This window comes from Panthera pardus, unplaced genomic scaffold, assembly GCF_024362965.1.
Source record: "Panthera pardus isolate Hobbes unplaced genomic scaffold, ASM2436296v1 HiC_scaffold_12, whole genome shotgun sequence".
NCBI classification, from domain to species: Eukaryota; Metazoa; Chordata; class Mammalia; order Carnivora; family Felidae; genus Panthera; species Panthera pardus.
Window position 1 is genome coordinate 32,511,486 of NW_026526677.1, and position 26,939 is coordinate 32,538,424.

Sequence of the window (26,939 nt, forward strand, 5' to 3'; positions counted from 1 at the left end):
TGTAATAAATCCTTGAATTAAATTCACTGTGTTGGAAAGTCTTAAGGTGGTTTCTGTTTTCTTGGTTACACTCTGATAATATAATGCATTGATTTTTTTATATTTTTTATTTTTTATTTTTTAACATTTATTTATTTTTGAGACAGGGAGAGACAGAGCATGAATGGGGGAGGGTCAGAGAGAGAGGGAGACACAGAATCCGAAACAGGCTCCAGGCTCTGAGCTATTAGCACAGAGCCCGACATGGGGCTCGAACTTACGGACCTCGAGATCATGACCTGAGCCGAAGTCCGACGCTCAACCGACTGAGCCACCCAGGCGCCCCAATGTTTTTTTTTTTTTTAATTGGAGAGAGAGAGGGTGCAAGTAAGCGAGGGTGAAGAGGGAGACGATCCCACGAGGGGCATGGGGGCGGGGGCAGGGAGAAGGAGAGGGAGAGGAGTGGAGCTCATCCGAAAGGGGGCGTATGTTTACCCCAAGTGGGTCTCGAGCTTATCCGAAGCGGGTCTCAAGCTCACCCAGAATGAGGCTTGAACTCAAGAACCGTGAAATCATCACCTGAGCGGAAGTCAGATGCTTAGACTGAGCCACCCAGGCTCCCTATATGCATTGACTTCTGAAACAATGCACATGACCATTAGTGCACTAATAGGAATGTTAAGGACCTGGGATACAGTAAGTCACTATATATCACTATATATATATATATATTTTTTTTTTTTTTTTTTTTTTTTTTTAGGATACTACATTAAATGAAGCGTAAATTGTGGAACAAACAGCCCCAGCAAGAGCCAGAAGACTAAATCAGAGGCACCAGAAGAATCTGGGAACTTGATTGCCCTTTTCTTTTTCCTCTCTCCAGATAAAACAATATATAGGTGAGCAGTGAATGCAAGAATAATCACTCACCTATTTATCAGTCTGACTTTGGGCCAGCAGGTTTATTATTGCTGCACTATTATACAGGCTACACTAAGATGTTCATTAGAATAGCTCAAGGAAACATCTGAAAATATTATGTCTGGTGTGTTAACAAAACAAGTGCCAAATATTGTATAAACCAAAATCACAGAAATGTCTGCCTTCATTTTGATCTCATTCTTTCATTTACTCATTAAGTTCCTACTGTGTGTCATTCTTCTATGTCCTATAAATATATCCCTGAATAAGGAACAACAACAAAAAATAATTCCTTACTTGTGTGGAGCTTATGGTCTGGAGTGGGTAGAGGTGGTATTTGGACCAGTATCAGCCAACAGGTGGTAAACTTCAAATGAAAGACAGCCAATTAACACTTCGATATGTTTTCTAAGCTATTTCCGTCATCTTAAATCCTAAAAGGAAAAAGGAGATTGTCGTCTTACTCTCTAAAATACAGTTGTATAAAGGTACTGGATTTGAAGTTCGGCAAGTTTTGCTTTGAGTTCAAGTTCTTTACTAATTTTTTAAATCATCTTATTTATTTATTTGTGTGTTTGTTTAATTTAAATTCAGGTTAGTTAACATACAGTGTAATCTTGGCTTCAGGCATAGAACCCAGTGATTCATCTCTTACATATGACACCCAGTGCACATCTCAAAAATTGCCCACCATAACTACTGTCACCGGTTTTACTCACCGCCCCCCCACCCTCTCCTCCAGCAATCCTTAGTTTGTTCTCTGTATTTATCAAAGATCACTCACATAGGCTCCCTGAAGTAATTTTAAAAGTAGAAAATTATGTTGAGATTAGAGATATTTAAGTTTGGAAAGCTGAAATTAGTGAATAGCTCTCATTTTCATTTTATTCTTGATTTTCAGCAAATGGACCATGATGTGCTTGTGGATTGTAGCTGCTGTTCCAGAATTGGGGGTTTTATGTCATTAATTTTTCAGATTTATTTTTCTGCCTTATTCAATATCTCTACATCTGTGACTTCAACTACAGTTTCCTTTTTTTTTTTAATGTTTACTTATTTTTTGAGAAAGAGAGAGAGAGCATGAATGAGGGAGAGCCAGAGAGAGGGGCACAGAGGATCCTAAGGGGACTCTGCACTGACAGCAGTGAGCCCAATGCAGGGCTGGAATTCACAAACTGTGAGATCATGACTTGAGCCAAAGTTGGACGCTCAACTGACTGAGCCACCCAGGCACCCCAATTACACTTTCGTTAGAACAGTTTATAAGGTCCCATGGTCAGTGAGAATATATTCTTTCTATTTTATTAAATCTTTTCTTCTCTGTTCTTCAGAGTAGATAATGTCTATTTTCCTATCTTCAAGTTCAATAACTTTTTTTTTTTTCCAGTTTCCAGGCTGCTGTTAATACAATCCAATCAACTTTTTAAGTGCCAGACAGTGTGTTTGTTAGTTCAATTTGGTTCTTTTTTATAGTTTTCATTTTTCTGAGATTTCCCATTGTATATCTCCTAATACATCTTTCCTTTTAAATTCTTAAATATATATTTTAATAGCTAATTTAAAATTAGTACTCCTAACTTCTGAGTCATCTAGGATTTGTTTCTTTTGGCTTCTTTATGTCAAAATTATTGGTCACCTTATTTTTTTATTTCTTCTTATATCTAGTAATTGTTAAAATTTTTATGCAAGACATTTAAGGTAACATTACATTACACATATACATATATTATACATGTATATATAAACATATATACATTTAGGTTAAATCACATTATAATGAGTCTGATTATTTCATCTTCCTTTAAAAGCTATTAAGTTTTGTTCTGGCAGGCAGTAAAGTAGCTCCTTCTTTTAAATGTCCTCTTTTATGGTCTCACAAAGTGCCTCCTATTCCTTCAAGTACATCGGACCAACTTCCTCTACCATAAAAACTATCACACTATCAAACTATCTCTTTTCAGGAGAAAAGAGTCTATACAAATGATCAGCAATTCAGAAGTTGTGCATATTAGAATTCGAGATCCATTTCATCCTTTTATTTCAAGGGTACTTCTGTGTGAAGAACCTGCTACACAGATTTGCATATGTATTATTTTGTATTACCTATAAAAATTAAATCCTGTAATAAACTAATATAAATTTTGTAAAGTGTAAATAGTCTTTCCAAAATCAGTTTTAAAAAACATCTTAGTATAAAAAGCTTAATTTGAAAAAAAAGGATTATAATTTCAGGGAAGGAGTACAACACTTTCATGTTTCAGATTTTCTGAAATTAGAGGAAGTAAGAACAGTGTTTTGGAGGGAAAACAAACAATACTACTTGGTAATCTCTGGATGAAATATGCATGAGGACTAAGTCAGCCCATGTCTGAAAGGGTGTCTTTTTCCAGTTTGAGCCCACACTGTAAAACCCATTTGTTTTGTTTTGTTTTGTATTAAAAGAAAACTATATTTGTTGTAAAAAATGTTTTAAATGCTTAAACTATAAAGAAAAAAATGCAGTCTTCTCAGAGATAAATAGCCAAACATATTAAAGTATTTCCTTTAAATTTTTCTTATGCATGTGCGCATTGGAAAAATATATATATATGTATGTGTATATATATATGTATATATGTACATGTATATGTATATATTACAAAATTGGAATGGTGCACTCAATATGATGTGTCTTATGTATATCACTAAAACATAACATGGGCTTTTTCACATCTCTAAATGATCTTTGAAAAATGTGATTTTTGATAACATTTTATTGCATGGATCATTTACTTATCCATCCCCCTATTATTAAAGATTATATTGTTTTCAATTTTTTATTATCAAATAAATAATTGTCCCCATGTATGATTCTTTCCTTACAGTACACTTCTGAAATAGAAATGGTGGGAAGAAGAATGGGAATAAAGATGGCAGCACATGAAGCCAGTGTAATGTAGAGAGAAAAGCTTGAAGCTCAGAAAAAGAGGGTGGTTTTAGCTAGCATTGTTTTCATAACTGAAATGAGAAGGAGGGCATGCCAAAGCAACAGGCTTTCATAAAATAGTGGCTCTGAATTTCCAACAATCATTGGAAAATGGGAGCTTAGACCAAAGACTTGTAAAGCTCCAGCAGAATTCTCCATAGCAGAGTATCCATTGTGTGGGATTTTAATAGGTGTTACATTAGGGAAGTGTTCTGAGGTATAGTGACTTTGAGAAATACAGACTTAAAGTGAGACAAGATTTTTGCTATTATGTTTTACTGTAGGACTTCCCAGAACCTTTAATGTTCTTCTGTTTTTTAACACACCAAACAGAGACTATAACATGGAACAATTCCCAAACTTATTTGGCCACAAAATCTTTTGTGCACTAAAGTATCTTGAGAGAAGAGTGTTCTGTGGAACACCAGATTGGGCAAAATACTTGAACAGGATTGAGGAAAAGTAAATTATAGTCAAGGCCAGTGGAAAAACTACATCAGTTTAAGTTATAGATTAGGTTAAATTGTTTAATGGCAAGCATTGCATGTTTTGAAATCTTGATTTCAATTTAAATTCCTTATCTCTTTAAAAATGCCAAACGAGCTATATTCTTCTTTTGTCAGTACATAGCTCTACACAAAAGTAGGATTTGGTGGACTGTGAATTTTATCTCATCATGACATGTTTTTGTGGAGGCCATATAATGAGGTGACAAAGTCCCAATGTAGGAGTTAAAATAGAGTCATTGGCTCAGCCACTAGCTAACTTTGTGACCTTAGAAAATTAACTCAGGCTCCCTGAGCTCTGCTTGGCACAGTATACATACAATAAATGGTTGGATCAATGAATGATTTGAACTAGATGTTCAGAAACTTTTCAATCATTCTCACCTGGTGTCATTCATGGACTTCAGGAAGACCTAACCAGCTTCTCTGTGACTAAGCTCTGATGGTAATCTTTTTCTCTAAGACCCACAGCATTTTTAATAATGATGCTATACTGTAAAGACATAAATCAAAAGGAAGACAGATAGTTCAACTTCCCATCAACAATTAAAATTTAAGTGCATTTCTGTCCCGCCTTTTACCTAGACAGATATTTGTGCCCCAGAGATCAGGGACCTTGCTCAACTACATTTTCTGTATTTATCTCCATAGTTCCAGGTTGGCCTATAGTTTATTTGCCCTCACAACAGAAATGTTCAGTCTGGGGTTACTAAGCTTCAGGGGGCCCTTGAACCCCATGAAACTATGTATAAACATTTTCTTTTTATATGAGAACATTCATCTTTCTGGAGACACACCTCATGGCTTTCAGTAGATTTTCAAATGGAATTTTAAGTCCTTCAAAAAAGTTAAAACTTACTGCTTATAGGTTTCTTAAGGTTTTTGAGAGGTACATGAAGAACAAAACAGGCACAAATTAATGCTCAAGTTCAAAATACTAGTCTAAGTTACTGCTACAGTAATTTACCTATCATCAGAATCATCATCAACCTCAGGGTACAGTAATCAGCGCAATTGCTAAAAGGAAAAAAAAAAAAGCTATTTAAAGGGATTTTCTCTTCCTCTTAGCTTCCCAAGATCCCAACTGCTACATGGAAAAAATAAAATAAAAAACAAACAAACAAAAAATCCTGTAGGAAAAAATATCTTAATATGTTATAAAAACAGCAATTAACCAGATAGAAGTGTCATCATTGGCAATAAATGAGATAATATTTACCCATTTATTAGCCATGTAGAGACCTTAAAAAGAAACATTTCTATAGGATTGTCCAGTGTCATCAGAGTGCCTATGAAATAGTTCACAGTGATTGGACCTTTTTTGGAGAGGAAAGCCTGCCTGCCTGTAGGTAATTTGGCTATCTTTAACCTAATCCTGATTCATTTTGGTGATATATTACCTTCTGCATGCTCTTGAGTTCCAGGTCCCAATTTATTAACTCCTATTCTAGATTAAAATCACATATGTGTCTCCATGCACCTCTGAACATCACTGTGTGACAGTGTGGGTGATGATGGTGATAGCTGATATTGGTCTAGTACTTAGTATGTGCCTCACAGAAAGCCTTGGAGGTAGTGACTATTATTAACAAGTTTACAGTCAAGGAAACTAAACTATGGAAAGGTTATGTAAATTATCCTAGATCACAGAGCTAGCAAGCCCAAACCAGAACTTAAGCCCAGTCACTCCACAGTTTATTATGCTACTTGGCCTCTATTTGCTCATATATTCCTCATTTCTCGTCAACCCAATTTTTTCCATGTTTGTTCTCCTCAGCTCTCCCACTCAGAATGTCAAAGTTCCTTCTATATTCAACTTCCATAAACTTCCAGCATTTTCTGCTGGATAAAATGGAGTGGGATTGGGGCGCCGGGGTGGCTCAGTCGGTTAAGCGGCCGACTTCGGCTCAGGTCATGATCTCGCGGTCCGTGAGTTCGAGCCCCGCGTCAGGCTCTGTGCTGGCAGCTCAGAGCCTGGAGCCTGTTTCAGATTCTGTGTCTCCCTCTCTCTGACCCTCCCTTGTTCATGCTCTGTCTCTCTCTGTCTAAAAAAATTTAAAAAAAAAATGGAGTGGGATTAAATGGAGTCATCCTAGTGACCTAGGATGACCATTTAGGGACCTTGACCATCATACTCCTTGTTGGTCAATTATGTCTGAATTCAGTTGTTTAAGAAAGGATGTTGAAACATTTATGTTGCAATGGCCTTAACAAAGTTGGAGTTAAACTCTGAACAGTCAAGTTTAATAAATTATATGTAGAGGTTTTATGGATCACACGTAGAAGACTAAGTATATTGGGCTGGCCAGGGATAGATACTACATTGATGGCTATTTCCCAAAGCTTGGCCAAGACTTTTCTTCAGTTCTGTGCTATCTGTGCTAGTATTTATTTAATATTTTGATTTAAATATACTCTTTTTTTTAGTTAAATGAATATATTTATAAATGAAAGCTTATTTCATCACAATAAATGGAAAACTAGTACCATCTAACCTAAATAGAGGGCAATTTTCAAAGCAAACACAGAAACCATGTTGTCAAGTTCTATCTAGACTTATGGCCTTCTAAGTCTAAGTTTCGTGCTTCTTTCTTATTGTTAAAAGGGGAAATTATGTAGTATTAGAGAAAAACTAGTACTAAACTAGGATTTCTCTTTGATCCAATCAGAAGAGTTAAAGGGAAATAAAGAAGAGAATAACTTTTATTACTGTATGATTTACTCTTATTTAACGCCCTGTCTGTGCATTACCTAAAATTCATCTTGAGTAATACTGTCCAATAGAAATATAATGCACAGCATAGATAATTTAAAATTTTCTACTAGTCACATTAAAAAAAGAAAAAGAAACAAGAGCTTAATTTCAATATTTTATTTAAACCCAGATATCTAAAATATTATTTCAACATATTTAAAAATATAAAACTTACTGTGTGAGATATTTTACACTATTTTCTTACAGTCTTTGAATCAGGTATGGATTTTACACTTATAATACATCTCAATTCACACTAACCACATTTCAAGTGGTCAGTAGTCACATGAGACTAATGTTACAGTAATAGCACAAAAGCCCCACACTGCTTGAAGAAATATAAGCTGGCATCAGGAGGTCTGGGCTCTAGGACCCTTTGTGATTAACATGGTTATGACCCCTGGCAGCCAGTTAACCTTTCTGACCTTCATTTCTGTGCCTCAAAAGTAAGAGGATTTCACTGGCTGTCCCTGTGGTTTCAAGCTGTCCTGCTCTTGTCCTGCCATTTGTTTCTTTCCTACTGAAACTTTACCTAAAGCTTCAATCCTACTCTCAGAAATCTCCAAACAACAAGTTGCACCATAACCCTTCAAAGGTACACATTGTTGGTGAATGTTGTCATAGAAGAGCAGATACAGGGATAGTTTATACATAAAAGTTACAGTGCCTTAAAGCAGCCTCAAAAGAAGCAGCAAAGCACATGAAAAATCAGTGTTCATCTGCATGTTCTATCATTCATTAGTTAACTTATTCATCCATTCATTCAACCAACGTCCATTGAGCCTGCTGTGTCAGGCCCTATGTCAGGTGTTGGACTTAGTTGAATAGGATACAATCAGTGGTAGGATGGGTTGGGAAGAGTTTGGAGAAACAGTGTGACAAGTACCATTGACTGAACTCAAGTTTCAGAAGCAAAGAAACGGGACTCTAAACCCAATCTAGGGCATCCTGGAGAAGTGGACACTTAAACAATGAATAGGAGGTAGCCAGGCAATAAGCAAGAAGAATGTTTTAGATAGAGGAAGCGGCAGGTACAAAGGCCCAAAGGCAAGAGGTGTATCTGGAGAACACCAAGTAATTGTCATCAGATTCAAGGTGGAGATGGTAGTGAGAGATGACAATGTTGAAGCAGTAATTAGGGTATAGATTTGGAAAGGTCCTCAATGACATCTAAGGATTTAGACTTTGTACTGAAATGAAGAGCACTGAAGACTACCAGTTGGTTGCAAAAAAATATTTATATTTGATGAGTATCTTTCTGTCTGCAGAGTATAGAAGGAATAACAGAGAGCCAAGGAGATTGGTTAGGAGACTGCTTCAGCAATCAAGACTTGAGAGAAGGAAATGCATTGGAAAGACATTTAGTAGGGAGGATCCATGGATTGAATTGACTTGTTGCTGCTGGTGAGGGAAAGGGAAGAGGCAGAAGGAATGATACATGTTTTGGCTTAGTTAGCTAATAGATAATGGTGATATTCTCTAAAATAGGGACAAGAGAAGGGGAAACAACTTTATTGACCTGGAATCTTCCATATTTTGTAGAAGTTCTGGAAACTACTAAAGCAGGCTTGGGTAGGCTTTGGAAGGTTGCATGCACAGGAAGTGGATGCTTATCTTAGGTAGGAGTTATACATGTCTATTTCACATTCACTGGTAAGGAAACAAATGGATCAAAATATACAATAATATGAAGCTTTACTGCATAGTTTAAAATTACAGGGTTTTTTTTTTTTTTTTTCATAGAGACCTTGAATCATGCTGAAAGTAAGATAAAAGATGTTCCAGCAGTAACTTAGCTATCCTGGAAGTATCTTCCTACAAGAGTGATTTGGCCTCTAAAGTTTATGAATTACAAGGGAACAGTGTCTTTTTTTGTTTTTTCTTTTGTTGTCATTTTTGGTCTCTTTTAGCCAGCCAAGATGAGGATTGAGATCTTCATCAAAGCCAAGTAAGAGCTTCCCTTGGTTCAGGAAGGACCAAGTGCAGGTTTGCTGAGAACTATGAATGCATTCAGCTATTTATTCCCAGGTGTGGCACTGGTTGCCTTGTACGGATTTCACTGGTGCTGCTGTTTACAATTCTCATTGCAAAGACAAAGATTAGAAAAGGACACCAAATAAATGAGACAGCAATCATCAAGACAATTACTCAATAAAAGAACAGAGATAAAAACAGTAGGGTCAACAAAAGGAAAACCATATAAATCACACAAAAGATGAGAGAGAACCAGTGAGTCTTCTTCTCCAAATCTGGAAAAATGAAGATGATTTTTTTTAAATCCTGATAATTAACTAAAAAAAATAGATTAAGTAATTACTTCTTCGGGGAGGTAAAAGCCCCCAAAAGGATCCTCCCCAAGCAGATATTCTTAGACAGAAAGCCATAGTCAGCTGATTCTTCCTCCAGGCAAGTAATAATAATACCAATAAAAATAATGGATTCCCTAATTTAGGTATTTCATTAAATTGAATCACAAATATGGCAGTCTCACGTCCACTTGAAATCAGTCGATTTTTGTCAACATTAAAATGGCAACAGATACCGCTGGGCATGTCATTTATTTATGGGGAACTTTGCCAAATAAAAATCTATTGTTTGCTGTAAGGAAAACTCGTTGGCTATTTTTAAAACAGAGATTGGTAATGATTTCCTCTTGACAACTGTTCACACACACTAGTGTGTGCTCATCCTAGTCCAGTGGAAACCTTGCAGTTAAAAAGACTTCAAATAAGTCACTGCTCTCAAGTGTTTTCAATCCTGTTCAATTCAGTGCTGAATGAAGCTGGTTAGGAGGGAAACTGCTTGTCTTTCCAAATTCAGTGTTCTGAAAACACGTTGTTATAGTTAGTGAACACTACATGAGCCATCTAAATTTAGCAAACATTTTCATTCCCTTGCCCAAGCCCACCCACCGCAGTGGATGGAACTTTGATTTCATCCACCCTCATCTGGTTAATGTAAACCCCTTGGGTTCTACAAAGCCTGCTGAGCAAGAAAGCTGAATGCAGAAATGTTAGGAAAATATGTAACCTTTGGACCTAAAGAGGAGTGCAGGGGTGGGGGCAACTAAGACTACATTGACTAATTTCATTTGGCTTTTAAACTATTCCTCACCTTATCCACAACAGATCTCCTTTGTTTGTCTGAGGAGCACCTGGAAAGATGCCTAATTAGGGGAAGCTGGCTTGCTGTTTATCTGAGGAGCTGGCCTTCAGCACTCATGGTGCCTTACCTCTGAGCAAAGGTCAGGTTAGGACATCATAGCTCCCTTCCATGTTGATGACTGTGAGTGCAGTCATGTTTAAAAATCTGTAGGCTTAACATGGAGTCTGGATTACCAAGGTTGAATGGAAGCTGCCTTGTACAGTATAGGACTGCTGTAGGGAAAGAAAACTTGCTCCATACAATGCTATACATAGTAGGTTGTCAATAAATTATGGGTGAATAAATAAATTGTAGCCATCTCTAAGCAAAAGGCCAAATCTATGGTCCTGAATCAAATCTGCAGAGCAATTTTTCTCAAACTTTACTGCTTAAGTGCAGCAAAGAATGTGAGGAGGTAGAGAAAAAAAGAATGATCTAAGATTAGGCAAAAACAGGTCATTGTAGGAATTTCTTTGAAGTCTTAAAAGTTCATGCAAATTTTATACTCCACCCCATAGTAGGATATAAACATTTAGCTTATGGCTTCAGGTACCATGCTGCCAAATAGTGTGGGTAACATGGCAATTTGTCATTCTCTCTGTTAACTAAAGAAAAGTTTAGAAAAAGACTTTGTGAATGACATATCTACCTTGAATTTATATATCAAATGTTTGTGTAAATTATATGTAAATCTTTTTAATTTTATTTTTGGAATTTCATTATCAATCAGTAGATGCATTTTGATGTTTTCAAATGATTAGAAAGATTTTATACCTTAATATATTGAGGTCTGTATTAGGGGAGAAAAGCAAGTAATGAATACAGTAAGTAACCTTGTATTAACCACTTGGTATGTATCTGTCACTACTACAGTATAGAATTAGCTATTAGAAAAAAATTGCTAACTAATATTCCAACATATGTGCTATGAAGATAAATGATTTTAAAAAAACCCTCTTGACATTTAGATACATTGCTTTATAATAACACCTACAAATACAATGAGGATGCTATCTACAAGTTTTCTTCAGAGAGATGAAAATAAAGTTCCATTTTCCCTTTCTTATAGTAGCTGCTACAAATAAAAGAGAACAAAATTTCCCTACTTTTAATGCATTGAAAATAATCCACACTTACACCATAAGTGCTGAGTTCTTATACTTAGATACTAAGTTCCAGTTGTGAGTTTCAGGCAAGTGTGATAAATACTAAAATAAGCAAATTAGATTCCTATTGTTCACGTGGGTTATGTTTTATTAGTGTTACCCAAAATTCTTGGATATTATATATTGGATATTTTATATATCTTGGATATATATATATATCTTGGATATTGGAGATATATATATATATATATATATATATATATATATATATATATATATATATAATCTCCATCTCTGCAGAATTGTCCAAAATCAGGGCCAGGGGCAGACTTTTATATCTCCATGTTGACCAGGGGACATAACCTTAGGTGAAGTAGCTGTCTTCAGGATAAGGCCAATCTCCTCAGGGGCCTCAGTCATGAGCTATCAGTCATCAACATGCAGCCAATAGGGGAATTAGTGTTTCAGTCTTAAAGCAGGTAGGATGGGTAATCAGGCCAACATACTACAATGACTACTACAGTAACCTCTGTTCGGTCTCCAGGATCATACAGGAACTCAACTACTTTCTCTTAGAAGGCAGACACAGTATCCTCACTATCCCCGTGCCTTAACACAGTGTTTGACACCTAGAAAGTGCTCAGTGAGTTTGTTGACTAGCATTCCCCTGAAAATCAGAGTCAGGCTTGTGCTTCACGTGACACTAAGTTCAAAAGGACAAACAATCTTGGGTTCCAAATTGTGAAGGCAAAATCAAGTCCCTTTTGAAGTAGAAGGAAATTGTGGGCAAGGAGAATTGTCAGATAATGTCAGAGAATGCTGTGTATAAAATATACATGTGGAAGAAACTCTCCTAAATTGATTTCATTATATTTTATTTTAATTATGACTGGTTTATTAGAATCAGCTCACTGCTTCTGCAGATTTCAATAAGTAGTGTGTTTGGTGGGAAGGAATCTGCTAAGATGTAATCTTAAACATGGATTGTTTTGAATAAATGATTTCATTCATTTAGCTTATGCTTAATACATATTCATTTGTGTATCAGGGACCATGATGTGCATATAAAGATAAGTAGTGCTTGACTCTTTCATAGTCCTGGGAAGAAACCAGCACAAACTAATGATTATAGGAAATCAAGGTAAGAATTTTGTTGGAAAGGACAGAAGAGCCACTTCCAGAAAACAGCAGCAATGGTGTCATTAAAAAGATGAAGTTTCATTAATGTCTTTATGTGTACACCTCTCTTTCAGTGTAGAATCTAGTTATAAGAAAAATATCTAGGGGCACCTGGGTGGTTCAGTTAAGCATCTGACTTTGGTCAGGTCATGGTCTCACAGTTTGTGAGTTCAAGCCCCGCATAGGGCTCTGTGCTGACAGCTGAGAGCCTGAAGCCTGCTTCAGATTCTGTGTCTCCTCTCTCTCTGCCCCTCCCCTGTTCACATTCTGTCTCTCTCTCTCTCTCAAAAATAAATAAACATTAAAAAAATAAAAGAAAAATATCTAATATCTTCAGTGCATGTGGACCTCCCAGCATAGGAAGATTAGAACTGAGTCCTTAAAACATTCTAGGAATTTTTTAGTATTGAGAATTTTTGTCTTCTTCCATCTCTAAGACCATCCCCCCTATTTGTGAGCCACAGTGTGTCAGTGAAACATCAAAAGGAGAACAAAAAGAAAATTAGACCCAAATATGACTGAATGTGATTTTCAGAGCTGTACAAATTGAATAATACCAAAATTCATACAAATTCCTCAACATTTCTGTTGTGGTGAAATATTTTCTAATTGTTCCTGCTCCTTCCCAACTGCCCTTACAAAGATATGTTTTTTGTTGTTGTTAACCATCTGCTAATTAACAGAAATGGAACTCTTATGTGTCATAGAGCCTTGTGACAACCAAATCTAATTGCTCAAGATTGATCTTTCCTTCCTTTATCTCTTTGTCTTCTTTCCTTCTTCCTTCCTTCATTAATCTTTGAGCAAAATATAAAGTACAAGGATAAAAAGGCATGACCCCTACATATACATATATGCATATTGATACATACATGTATATGATATATATGTATATGTATGCACACACATACAGTGCACACTTGCCATTTTAAATACATATATAGTAGTATGAAGAAGAGGCAGTTACACAATTTGGGAAAGAAATTCAAGGAAGTCCTCTCTCGGGTCCTCGTTTCCAAGATGACCAAGAAAAGAAAGAACAATGGTCATGCCAAAAAAGGCCGCGGCCACGTGCAGCCTTCTGGCTGCACCAACTGCATCCATTGCGTGCCCAAGGCCAACGCCATTAAGTTCGTTATCTGGAACATAGTAGAGGACGCCGCCGCGGTCAGGGACATTTCCGAAGCGAATGTTTTCGACGCCTATGTGCTTCCTAAGCTGTATGTGAAACTACATTACTAGGTGAGTTGTGCCGTTCACAGCAAGATAGTCAGGAATTGCTCTCGTGAAGCACGGGAAGGACGGAACACCGCCACCCTGATTTAGACCTGCGGGTGTTGCCCCACGACCTCCACCAAAGCCCATTTAAAGAGCTAAGTCCTTAAGGATTGAAGAAAAACTGTTCTCTGGAAAAATAAAAGAAAACAGAGATTATACTTAAAAAAAAACAAAAACAAAAAAAAGAAATTCAAGGAAGGCTTCCTGAGGATTAACACCTAAGTGATAAATGATGATGTGGTAGTAGCTACCCTTCAAGATGGCCCCCAAATGATCTTCATCTCCTGGTGTTCACATCCTTGTGTAGTGTCTTCCCACAGTGAAGCAGGGCAGACCTGCATGACCAAGAGAGGACTGCAGTAAAAATGTTCTCTAACTTCCAATGCTAGAAAACAAAAGGCTTTGCACCTTCAGCCTTGGTCTCTTGGATTATTTGCTCTAGGAAAGCCAGCCCCCATGCTATGAAGACTCTCAAGCAGCCCTAAGCAGCAGCCCATGTAGAAGGGCCACCTGCCAACAGCCAGCCCCGACGTGCCAGCCATGTGATTGTGCCACTTTGAAAATAATCCTCCAGTACAGTTAAGTCTTCAAATGGCTCCAGCTGACACCTGACAGCAACCCTTGAAAGACCCAAAGCAGAATTGCCCAACTAACCCACTTCCAAGTTCCTGCAGAGACACTCTGAATAATAATAAATATTTATCATTGCTTTAAGTTATTAAGTCTTGGGGCAATATGTTACACAACAATAGAAGACTAATATAGTTGGGCAGGCTTAGGCAGGTGAAGGTCATGGGAGTTTAGTGAAGAAGGAAAATGGAAGGTGTTCTATGAAAAACAGAAACAACAAAAGCTCTGAATATGTCAAGAGCTAAAAATGAAACTCTAGTGCAAGAGAGTTAATCTTAGGATAGAAAAGTTTTTTGTTGTTGTTGTCGTTGTTGGTTTTTTCTAGTGTGGTTGGAGAGGTAGCCAGAGCCAAGACATGAAGTGTTTTATTAGTTAATAAATTTGAAGTGGATCCCAACAAAGATTCTCAACAGTGGACTCTCTGCATCTCTAGGTTCAGCTGAATTTACAGAGTTAAAATCTTTGTGGGCATAGCCTTCAAATATGCTTTTTAATAACATCCTCAGCTGATTCTCAAGTCCATGCAAATTTAAGAATGTGGTGACAAATGAAGAGCAATTGACAACTTTTTAAGAAAAAAAGAACTTAGTCAAAACTGAGTTTCAGATGGACCATGGCAGCTATGTGGTGAGTGGATTGGAGAGGGACAGACTGTTCACTGGCAGGCAGTTAAAACAGTTTTCACAGGGAAAGCTGCTTGCTTTCCAATCAACCTAGCTGAAATCCTATGTCTGATATCTGCTTATTATCCAGGACATCAAATTCAGACCTAATCTGGCCTTTAAAATCTAGCAATAGACCATACTATCTAATAATAGCTAATGTTTAGCGTACATTTATTATCTGCCAGGCATGTTAAGAAGCACTTTTATAACGCATAGAGAAGCTAAGTGAGTAGTTCAAGGTCACAAAGCTGGTAAGTGGCAGAGCCAGGACTCAAACCCAGAGCCAGTGTTCTCACTCAGTGTCTTCTAATGTGGTTCCTGTACTTCACAGTTTGTTATCCTGCAATGGGGTCCCCATGGAACACTTATCTATTTACCTTCAAAAATTTCACATAGCTAGTTGATCTTCACCACTCTGATTTTCTGTATAGCATTTATTCTCCTGACATGTTTTCTCTGTTCCTAAAGCAGTGGAGAAAACACCAGCTCTGGAGTCTGTTGTGTTCAAATCCTGCCTTTGATTAATTAGATATATGATCTTAGAGAAGTCTTTTAAACTCACAATTTGTTTTCTCATCTGTAAACTGGTAATAAAAAAATGTTTATAAGATTATTGTGACAATTGGGTAAGAAAACATTTTAAAAATGTTTAGTATACCTCCTGGCCCATATGAGGTGCTCAGTAAATGGTAATTTTCTGTCTCTTTCCTGTCAATGTCTTCTACAGTTCGGAGGTCACAAACTCATGAACTTGAGAGCCATATGCATCTACTAGATACATTTAATTTGGTTGGTATAATGTTTTTTTGATGTGTGTGTTAAAAAATACATAGCATAAAATTTACCATCTTAATCATTTTTAAGTATACAGCACTATAGTGTTAAATATATGTACATTGTTGTGAAATAGATCTCTAGAACTTTTCATCTTGCAAAACTGAAATTCTATATCCATGGAACAACACCCCCTTTTGTCCCTCTCCCTAGCCTCTGGCAATTACCATCCTACTTTGTGTTTTAAAGAGTTTTACTACTTATACAGGTAGAATCATGCAGAGTCTGCCTTTTTGTAACTGGCTTATTTAACTTAGCATAATCTCCTCCAGGTTCATCTATGTTGTAGCATATGCCAGAATTTCCTTCTTTTTAAAGGCAGCATAATATTCCACTGTATGTATATTTCACACTGTTTTTATCCATTCATCTGTCAGTGGACATTAATGTTGCTTCTGCTTTTTGGAACTTTTAAAATTAATTCTGCAATGAATATGAGTGTGCAGTATCTCTTCAAGGTCCTGTTTCAATTCTCTTAGATATACACCCAGAAGTGGAATTGCTGGATCATACGGTAATTCTATTTTTAATTCTTTGAGGAACTTCCATATTGTTTTCCGTAGGGGCTGAACCATTTTACATTTCTGTTAAAAGTGCATAAGGGTGGGGTGCCTGGGTGGCTCAGTTGGTTAAGTATCTCGGCTCAGGTCATGATCTCAGGGTCATTAGATGGAGCTCCACGTCACGCTCTGCACTAAACATGGAGCCTGCTTAAGATTCTCTCTCTTCTGCTCTCTCAGCCCCTCCCCCACTCAGGTGCACACATGGGCAAGTGCTCTCTCTCTCTCCCTCTCTAAATAATAATAATAATAATAATAATAATAATAATAATAATAATAAAAGTACACAAGGGTCCAATTTCTCTACATCCTCACCAACACTTGTTATTTTCTGTTTTATTTGTTTGTGTGTGGGGGGGGTGTTTGTTTTGCTTGTTGTTTTGTTTTTATCTCTTTTTGCTAGTGGCCATCTTAATAGGTGTGATGTGATATCTCATTATGGTTTTTATTTGCATTTCCATGGTGATTAGTGATGTTGAACATTCTTGTTGGCCATTTGTATATCTTCTTTGGAGAAACATCTGTTGAAGTTTTTTGTCATTTTTAAATCTGTTTATTTGTTTTGTAATTGAGCTATAGGAGTTCTTTATATATTCTGGATATTAACCTCTTATCAGATATATGGTTTATGAATATTTTCTTTCATTCTGTAAGTTGTCTTTTCATTCTGTTCAGTGTTTCCTTTGTGGTAGTTTTTAAGTTTGAAGTAGTACCATTTGTCTACTTTTTCTATTATTGTTTGTGCTTTTGATGGGTCATATCCAATAAATCATTCCCAAATCCAATATCATGGAGATTTTCTCCTATGTTTTCTTCTAGGAGGTTTATAGTTTTAGGTCTGACATTCAGGTCTGTCTTAGTTTATTTAGGCTTATTATCACAAATACCATAGATTGGATGACTAATGAACAATAGAAATGTATTCCTTACAGTTTTTTTTAAGAATATACTTAAAAGAATGCTTGTTTGTTTGTTTGTTTGTTTATGTCTGAGAGAGAGGGAGAGCACAAGCAGGGTAGGGGCAAAGAGCAAGGGGGGGTGTGGGGGACACAGAATCTGAAGCAGCCTCCAGGCTCTGAGCTGTCAGCCCAGAGCCTGACATGGGGCTTGAACCCATGAACTATAAGATTATGACTTAAGCCGAAGTTGGACATCTAACAGACTGAGCCACCAAGGCACCCCTATTTCTTACAGTTCTGGAGGCTAGAAAGTCCAAAATCAAAACAGAAGCAAATTTGATGTCTAGTAAGAGCCTGCTTTCTGATTATTAGTTGACTATCTTCTTTCTCTGACCTCATATGGCAGAATGGGTGAGGGAGCTCTCTAGAGTTTCTTTTATAAGAGTATTAATCCCATGCATGAGGGTCCACCCTCACAACCTAGTCACCTCCCAAAGGTCCCACCTCTAAATATCATCAGATTGGGGGTTAGTTTCCAACATAATTTTGCAGGGACACAAACATTCATTCACTGGGCCCCCAAAATTCATGTCCTTCTCATAGCAAAATACAGTCATTCCATCCCAATATCTCCCAAAGTCTCAACTTATTCCAGCATCAACTCAAAAGTCTAAAATCCAAAGCCTTATCTAAATATCATCTAAATTAGATAGAGGTGAGACTTGAGGTATGATTTATCCTGAGGCAATTTCCTCTCCAGCTGTGAACCTGTGAAATCAAACATGTTATGTGCTTCCAAAAGACTATTGGACAGGCATAGAACAGGCATTCCCATTCCAAAAAGGAGAAATAGAAAAGGAGTGACAGGTCCTATGTAAGTCTAAAATGTAACAGGGAAAATTCTATTAGACCTTAAGGCTTAAGAATTATCTCTCTTTAGAGGTGCCTGGGTGGCTCAGTTGGTTAAGCATCTGACTTCTGCTCTGGTCACGATCCTATGGTTCATGGGTTTGAGCCCTGCATCGGGGTCTGTGCTGGCAGCTCAGAGCCTGGAGCCTGCTTTGGATTCTGTCTCCCTCTCTCTCTGCCCCTCCCCCTGCTCATACTCTGTCTCTCTTTCTCAAACATAAATAAACATTTAAAAAATTAAAAAAAAAAAAAAAGAACACTCTTTGGCTTGCTATTCTGCTTTCTAGAACCATAGGGCTAACATTGTCACTCCCAAGGCTTAGCAGAACATTCCTATGGCCAGCTCTCTGCTGGGGCCTGCCTCAGTAGTTCTCTCAGAATGAGGCTGAAATCCTATGGTTCCAGGAAGCTCCATCCTTTGAAACCTAGGTAGAGGCAGTCGTGCCCCTTGGGCCTGTGGTGGCAGAGATGGCACCACACAGATGCCACCAAAACTTGCTGCCTGTTCTGCTCTGCACTGGGGCCCAGGGGAGCAGCACTTGTGGTGGCTGAGGAGCATGGTGCTATGGAGCAAAGAGCAGAGCCATGGATGTGAGGCAGTGCTGGGTAGCAAGCACCAAGGTTCTTCAAGTGCCAGAAGCCTCTCCTTTGAAACTGTTCTACCCTATGGGCCCTTGCACTCTTCGCCTGTGATGGGAGTGGCAAATCTGATGATCTCTGAATTGCCTTTGGGGTCATTCTTCCATGGTCTTATAGAATAGCTCTGCCTCAAGTTAAGTTGGCCCACTTACACTTATTTCATTAAACTATCACATGGCTACACCCTTAGTGTTTAATTAAAAAAAATTTTTTTTTAATGTTTATTTATCTTTGAGAGACAGAGCATGAACAGAGGAGGGGAGAGCAAGAGGGAGACACAGAATCTGAAGCAGGCTCCAGGCTCTGAGCTGTCAGCACAGAGCCCAATTCGGGGCTTGAACTCATGAACTGTGAGACCATGACCTGAGCTGAAGCCGGACGCTTAACTGACTGAGCCACCCAGGCGCCCCATAGTGTTTAATTTTTTTAAATGTCGAAAGGCTTAGAATTTTGTAAATCTTTTAAGTTCTACTTCCCTTTTCCTTAACAGTTCCATCTTTAAGTCACTTTTCTCTTCTCATATTTTCCTATAAGCAGTCAGGATGTGCCAAGCCACACCTTCAACACTTTGCTTAAAAATAGCTTCAGCTAAACATCCAATTTCATTGCTCAAAAGTTTCACCTTCCACAAAACACTAGAACATGAACACAATTCAGCCAAGTTCTTTGCCACTTTATAATAACAAGGATGACCTTTCCTCCAGTTTCCAATAACATGTTCCTCATTTCCATATGAGATCTCATCAGAATGTCCTTTACCATCCATATTCCTACTAACATTCTTTTTAAAATTATTTAGTATTCTCTAAAAAGACTGAGGCTTCTCTACAGCTCCTTTCTTTTTCGAGCTATAAATAAAATCACCCTTAACAGTCCGTTTATAACAATGTAGGTTTTTGCTAGCGTGCACCTCAAAACTCTTCCAGCTTTTGCCCATTAACCAGTTCCAAAGCCATTTCCACATTTTTAGGTATTTGTTAAAGTAGCACCCTACTTCTATGTACATATTTCTATTTTAGTCTGTTTGGGATACTATAACAATACCATATACTGGTATAAACAACAAAAATTTATTTCTCACCATTCTGGAGGCTGGGGAGTCTAAGATCAAGGTGCCAGCAGATTTGGTGTCTACTGAAGGTATGCTCCCTGCTTCACAGATGGCTGTCTTCTCACCATGTCCACACATGTCAAAAGGGGTGAGGAAGCTATGATGTCTTTTATGAGGGCATTAATCTTTTACATGAGGGCTCCACTTTCATAATCAAATCTTCTCCCAAAGGTCTCATTTCTAAATACCATCACATTGGGAATTAAAGTTCAACATACGAATTTTGGGGAGGACACAAACATTAAATCTATAACAAAGTGTTTAATATATTTTGAGTTATTTTTCTTTTTTTTTTTTTTTGATGGTAGAAAATCAAATTTACTAGTGTATATACAAGGAATCTACATAGATATGGGAATTCCAAAGACAGTCAGGCAACATGTATGTGTGTATACACACACACACACACACACACACACACACACAAACACATACACATAGATATACATATATATAAATATACATACATATATCTGTAAATATTCATACATATATCTATAAATATACATATATATAGCTATAAATATACATATATATATATATATATATATATATATATATATATATATATATCTTAGGGGTTTTTTTTATATGATATAAGATAAAGGTAAATTCACTATTTCCGTGGATATTCAGTTTTCCCAACACCATCTGTTGAGACTATCCTTTCCCTGTTGTGTAGATTCAGCAGCACCCTGTTGAAGATCATTTAACCATAGACATCAGGGCTTATTTTGGGGCTGTCTATTCCATTGTTCCATTGGTCTATGTGTCTGTTTTTATGCCAGTGCCATACTATACTTTTTTGATTACTATAACTTTGATTACTGTAACTTTTTAAAATCAGGAAGTATGAGACCTCCAGCTTTGTTTTTCTTTCTTAAATTTGTTTTGGCCCTTCAGTGTCCTTTCACATTCCATATGAATTTTAGAATAATTTTTTTCTATTTCTGGAAACAATGCCATTAGAATTTTGAAAGAGATTGCACTGAATCTAAAGATCATGTGGGAAGAATGGACATTTTAACAATATTAGGTCTTCTAATCCATGAACATGGATGTCTTTCATTTATTTGTCTTTTACAATTTTTTTATCATTTTGTAATTTTTAGTGTACAAGTCTTTCTTTTCATTATTACCTTGTTATATATTAACTAAGAACTATATTATTTGTAATTCATATAGAGTACCCACTTTTTCCTTTTCTCTTTCCCCACTATTTTATTTAAGGAGTCTTTATGGTGATTAATTTTCTAGTATAGTCTTGAGGCCATAGGATGTCCCGGTGCAGTGTGTCTGAATAAGAGCAAGAATTGACATGCTCAAATGCACAGGTGACCAAAAAGGCCTTCTGCCCTCCAGTCTTTGGAAGCACCAGTGTGTCATTGGCATGACAATAGCTACAGGATCTTAGGCCATGGCTCAGTGTTGCTGCTGAAACTGAGAGGTAAGGTAGGAGGTGAGTACAGGTGCTAAAAGCCCAAAGGGTGCCCATGCTGGGAAGTCTGTTACCCAGCCTGTGTGTCTCAGCAGCTACAAGTCTGGAAACCATGGGCCTTTGCTGTCGGGATCCCTTATTGGGTTCTGAGATGAAACCAGTGTGAGGTTTGGGAAAAGCCACTATGGTTCAAGCCAGTGACAGGCATGAGGCTTTGCCAGAACCCCAGGCATCCTTCCAGAGTTGCCCACATCAGAATTTCTGGCAGCCAGAATCAGGGTGGCGGGTCTCCATGAATGCCATACTTCCTGATCTCCTGTCCATTGTTCCAGCCTTGATCTCTCAAGAGATTAAATTATTAATCAAGAGATTAAATTATTAAATGTCTTTCTGCCTTAAATTTCTCAAGTGGTTTTGATTTTCCTGACCAAACCCTGTGAAATAAACTGATGCTGACCTGGGTAGAGACAGTTTCCAGTCCCCTCCTCAGTGAACACAACCCCACATTACTGTCAAGGGCAGACAGAGACCCTCTTGAGCTGCATTTCAAGAAGAGGCAGAAAATGAAAACTCCATGTGATGGTAAAGAAGGATATGAAAGACCACCCTGGAATGAGTGTCTCTTCCTCTTCCCATCCAGAGGTCACAGAAAACTCCAAGTGCTCCTGCGTTGAGAGTTTGGTTGTCCCCAAAGGCTGATGGACTAGGATTCACCTTGGAACTCATATACTGTCTTTGGAAGTACTGTCCTAGTTGTTCTCTTGGAAATCAGGACTGGGACTGCAAGGCCTCCTCAGACATCTGGAGTTTTCTGGACACCAGAAACTCAGACTGGGTTTTGCTATGGAATAGGCACTCTTCATGTCTGAAGGCCTACAGCAGACTGAGTCTGTGGTGCCACATGAGACAGGTAGTCAGTGCAGTCAGTGTCAGCAGAAGCAGAGCGGCTGCTACTATCCTTGCAATAGAGGAGTTGGTGCTGCTGGCACCACTGCTACCTCCATGTTGGTGTAGGTGGGCTCTGGTGCTTCAGCAGGTTATACACCATGTCATCAAACATGAGCACTCACAGCTCAGCCACAGTATGAGTTTGTGGGCCAGGGTGCCGGTATGGAAAGGTGAAGCACAGTGTGATGATACCTGAGTGAGTCAGTGGCTGCATCAGGGCTATAGCATGCATTCCTAAGGAAGAGTAAGGAGGCAAGGCCCATGAGCAGTGGCTGGAGAGGAGCAGCATTAGGACAATCAGCTTGTCCCAGGTCTGTGACCTACTTGGTTAAGTTGATTTCTAAGTAATTTATTCTTTTTTATGTTATGCTAAATGATTGTTTTTCTTCATTTTTTTCTTTCTTAAGATTATTTTTAAAGTTTATTTATTTATTTTGAGAGAGAGAGGGAGCATAGTGGAGGAGGAGCAGAGACAGAGGAGAGAGATAATCCCAAGCAGCCTTTGCACTGTCAGTGCAGAGCCTAATGTGGGGCTCAAAGTCATGAACATGAGATCATGATGTGGGATGAAATCAAGAATCAGACACTTAACTGACTAAGTCACACAGGCGCTGCTTTCTTAATTTCATTTTGGATTGTTCATTGTTAGTGTATAGAAATGCAACTGATTTCTATATGTTGATTTTGTATCCTGCGATTTTTCTGAATTAAGTTTTTAGTTCTGACAGCTTTTTGTGTGTGGAATCTCTAAGATTTTCTACATTTAAGATTATATCATCAGTAAATATCTTCCTTTCGAACATGGATGCCTTTTATTTCTTTTTCTTGCCTAATTGCTATGGCTAAAACTTCCAGTACTATGTTGAATAGAAGTGGTAAGAACGGAAACCCTTGCCTTGTTCCAGATCTTAAAGGAAAAGCTTTCAGTTTTTCACAATTGAGTATGACGTTAGCTGTGAGTTCTTCATCTATGGCCTTTATTATGTTGAGGTAGTTTCCATCTATTCCTAGTTGGTTGAGTGTTCTCATTATGAAACAGTGTTCAATTTTCTCTAAAGTTTTTTCTGCATCACTTGAGATGATTATCTGATTTTTTTGTCTTTCATTCTGTTAAAGTGGTGTATTACATTTCATATGTTAAACCATCCTTGCATTCCAGGACAACATCCCATTGGTCATAGTACATAATCCTTTTAATGTTCTGTTGAATTTGGTTTGCCAGTATTTTGTTGAAGATTCTCGCATCAATATTCATCAGGGATAATGGTCTATGGGGTTTTGCTTCTTTTCTTTTTATACCTTTGTCTAGTAATCAGAGTAATGCTAACCTCATAAAATGAGTTTGAAAGTGTTCTCTTAACTTTTTTGGAAACATTTGAGGATTGGTGTTAATTTTCCTTTAAGTATTTGGTAGAATTCTTCAGTGAAGCCATTTAGTCCTAGCCATCTAGTTTCTTTGTTGGAAGGCTATGAATCCTGATGCATAATAGATTTATTTATGATTTAATCTTAGGAGGTCTTATGTTTCTAGGAATTCATCTATTTTTTTCTGGGTCATCCAATTTTTTGGTATATAATTGTTCCTAGTAGTCTCTTATGATCCTTTTTATTTCTGTGGCATCATTTATAATATCTCCTCTTTCATTTCAGGCTTTGTTGAATTTCCCTGTGTTTTTCTTAGTCTAGCTAAGGATTTGTCAATTTTGTTATTTTCAAAATACCAACTCTCAGTTTTGTTAAAAATGTTACTATTGTTTTGCTATTCTCTCTTTATTTCTACCCTAATCTTTATTATTTCCTTCTGTTAATTCTGGGTTTAGTTTGTTCTTCATTTCTATTTCTTTGCAGTATAAAATTAGGTTGTTGATTTGAGATCTTTCTTCTATTTTATTAATGTAGGTGATTACCATTATAAACTTACCTCTTAGTTCTGTTTTTTCACCCCATACATTTTGGTATGTTGTTTCATATTCATTTATCCTAAGATATTTTCTAATGTCCCTCATGATTTCTTCTTTGGCCTGTTAGTTGCTCAAGAGTATGTGGTTTAATTTCCACATATTTATAAATTTTCCAGTTTTCCATTTACTGTTGATTTTTAGGTTTTATTCCATTATGGTCAAAAAAGATAGTTGGTATGATTTCAGTTTTCTTAGATTTGTTAAAACTTTTTTTTTACCTGTTACATAGTTTGTAACCATATAACATGTGATCTATCCTGGAGTATGTTCTGTATGTACTCCAGAAGAATATCCATTTTGCTGTTTTGGGGTAGAGTGTTCTGTATATGTCTGATTTGTTCAATTGGTCTATAGTGCTATTCATTTCCTCTATTTTCTTATTTATCTTATGGCTGGTTGTTCTATCTTATATTGAAAATAGGACATTGAAATCTACTACTATCATTGTGTAACTATCTACTTGTCCCTTCGATTCTATCAATGTTTGCTTTATATAGTTAAATGCTCTGATATTAGTTGCATATATAATTGATATATCTTCCTGTGGAATTGATCCTTTTATCATTATATAATGTCCTTCTTTGCCTCTTGTGATGATTTGTGACTTATAGCCTATTTTTCCTGAATTAAGTATGTAAGTATGGCCACCCCTACTTTTTCTTGGTTACCATTATATTGAATATCTTTTTCTATCTTTTCACTTTCAGCCTATGTGTGTCCTTATATCTAAAATGAGTCTCTTATAGGAGCACCTGGGTGGCTCAGTCAGTTAAGCATCAGACTCTGGCTCAGGTCATGATCTCTTCGTTTGTGAGTTTGAGCCCTGTGCCAGGCTCTGTGCTGACAGCTTGGAGCTCAGAGCCTGGAGCCTGCTTCGGATTCTGTCTCTCCCTCTCTTTGCTCTTTCTCCACTCGTGCTGTCTCTCAAAAAATAGAAATTTTTAAATGGGTCTCTTATAGATACATTATAGTTGGATCTCATATTCTTGATCTATTCAGCCACTCTGTGTCTTTGATTGAAGAATTTAATCCATTTAAATTTAAAGGAAGGATTTACTATTGACATTTTGTTCACTATTTCCTACATGTCTTATAGTTATTTTATCCTTCCTTTCTTCTCTTCCTTCCTTATGTTTTATTGATTTTTTTGTGTGTGGTAATCTGCTTTAATTCCTTTCTGATTTTCTTTTGTGTATCTTCTATAGGTTTTATGTGTTTGCATGGTTACTATGGGGATTACATAAAACATCTTATAGTTCTGGGGCGCCTGGGTGGCCCAGTCGGTTGGGCGTCCGACTTCGGCTCAGGTCATGATCTCGTGGTGAGTTCGAGCCCCGCATCGGGCTCTGTGCTGACAGCTCAGAGCCTGGAGCCTGTTTCAGATTCTGTGTCTCCCTCTCTCTCTGACCTTCCATCATTCATGCTCTGTCTCTCTCTGTCTCAAAAATGAATAAACGTTAAAAAAAAAATTAAAAAAAAAACATCTTATAGTTCTAACAATATATTTTAAACTGTTACCAACTTCAATTATATACAAAAACTCTACTCCTTACATGTCCTTCCTAGTTTGTCAATGTCATAAATGACATATTTTTATATTTTGTATGCATTAATATAGTTTTATAGTTATTTGTTACAATTTTATATTTTAAATTCTTTGCCAGAATCAAATATGATTTATGCACCACCATTAAAGCATTCTGTGTTTGTTTACCATAGATTTATGATTTCATATGCTAATCATATTGCTGTTAGCATCCTTTTGTTTCAACCTGAAGGAGTCCACTTAGCACTTCTAAGGCAGGTCTAATGCTAATGAACTCCCCCAGGTGTTGTTTATATGGCTAGGTCTTTATTATCCCTCCTTTTAAGCATTTTTTAAATTTATTTTTGAGAGAGAGAGAAAGATACACACAGAGTGCGAACAGGAGAGGGACAGAGAGAGAGAGGGAGATGGAGAATCCGAAGCAGGCTTCAGGCTCCGAGCTATCAACGCAGAGCCAGATGTGGGGCTTGAACCCATGAACCGAGAATCATGACCTAAGCCGAGTCAGACGCCCAACTGATTGAGCCACCCAGGTGTCCCTTCCTCATTTTTGAAGAACAGTTTTGTGAGATAGAGTTTTCTTGGTTGGTAGTTTTTTGGTTTTTTTGGTTTTTTTTCTTTCATCACTTTGAATACATCTCCACATTTTCCTTCTGGCTGATATATCTGCTAAAAATCTAATGAGAGCTCACTTGTGTGTGACAAGTTGCTCTTCTCATGATACTTTCAAGATTCTCTTTTTGTCTTTGAGTTTTAACAATTTGATTTTAATGTGTCTCAGTTTAGGCCTTGTTAGATTCCTCCTAGTTAGAGCTCTTTGAGCTTCTTCAACCATTATTTCCTCAAATAAACTCTCTGTCACCTTTTCTCTCTCTTCTCCTTCTGCGACTCCTGTAATGCATATATAGTAGTCCCCCTTTATCTGCAATCTAGCTTTCTGTGACTTCACTTACCCGTGGTCAATTG

At 37.3% G+C, this 26,939-nt stretch overlaps 1 long non-coding RNA gene and 1 pseudogene across 2 annotated transcripts in view; one reads left to right on the forward strand and one right to left on the reverse strand.

Moving 5' to 3' along the window:
• Positions 1–20,453, reverse strand: part of LOC109271286 (uncharacterized) — a 58,631-nt gene extending 38,178 nt beyond the window's left edge. The window contains exons 1-2 of one of the 2 annotated variants that reach the window (XR_008421175.1): positions 4,756–4,847; positions 1,198–1,334 (exon numbers count right to left, since the gene is read on the reverse strand). This is a non-coding gene — a long non-coding RNA (uncharacterized LOC109271286). Of the gene's footprint in view, positions 1–1,197; positions 1,335–4,755; positions 4,848–20,050 lie in introns of those variants that run through there. The other variant, XR_008421174.1, reaches the window with a different exon arrangement.
• Positions 13,565–14,006, forward strand: LOC109271285 (40S ribosomal protein S26-like; annotated as a pseudogene).
• Positions 20,454–26,939: the final 6,486 nt, after the last annotated feature.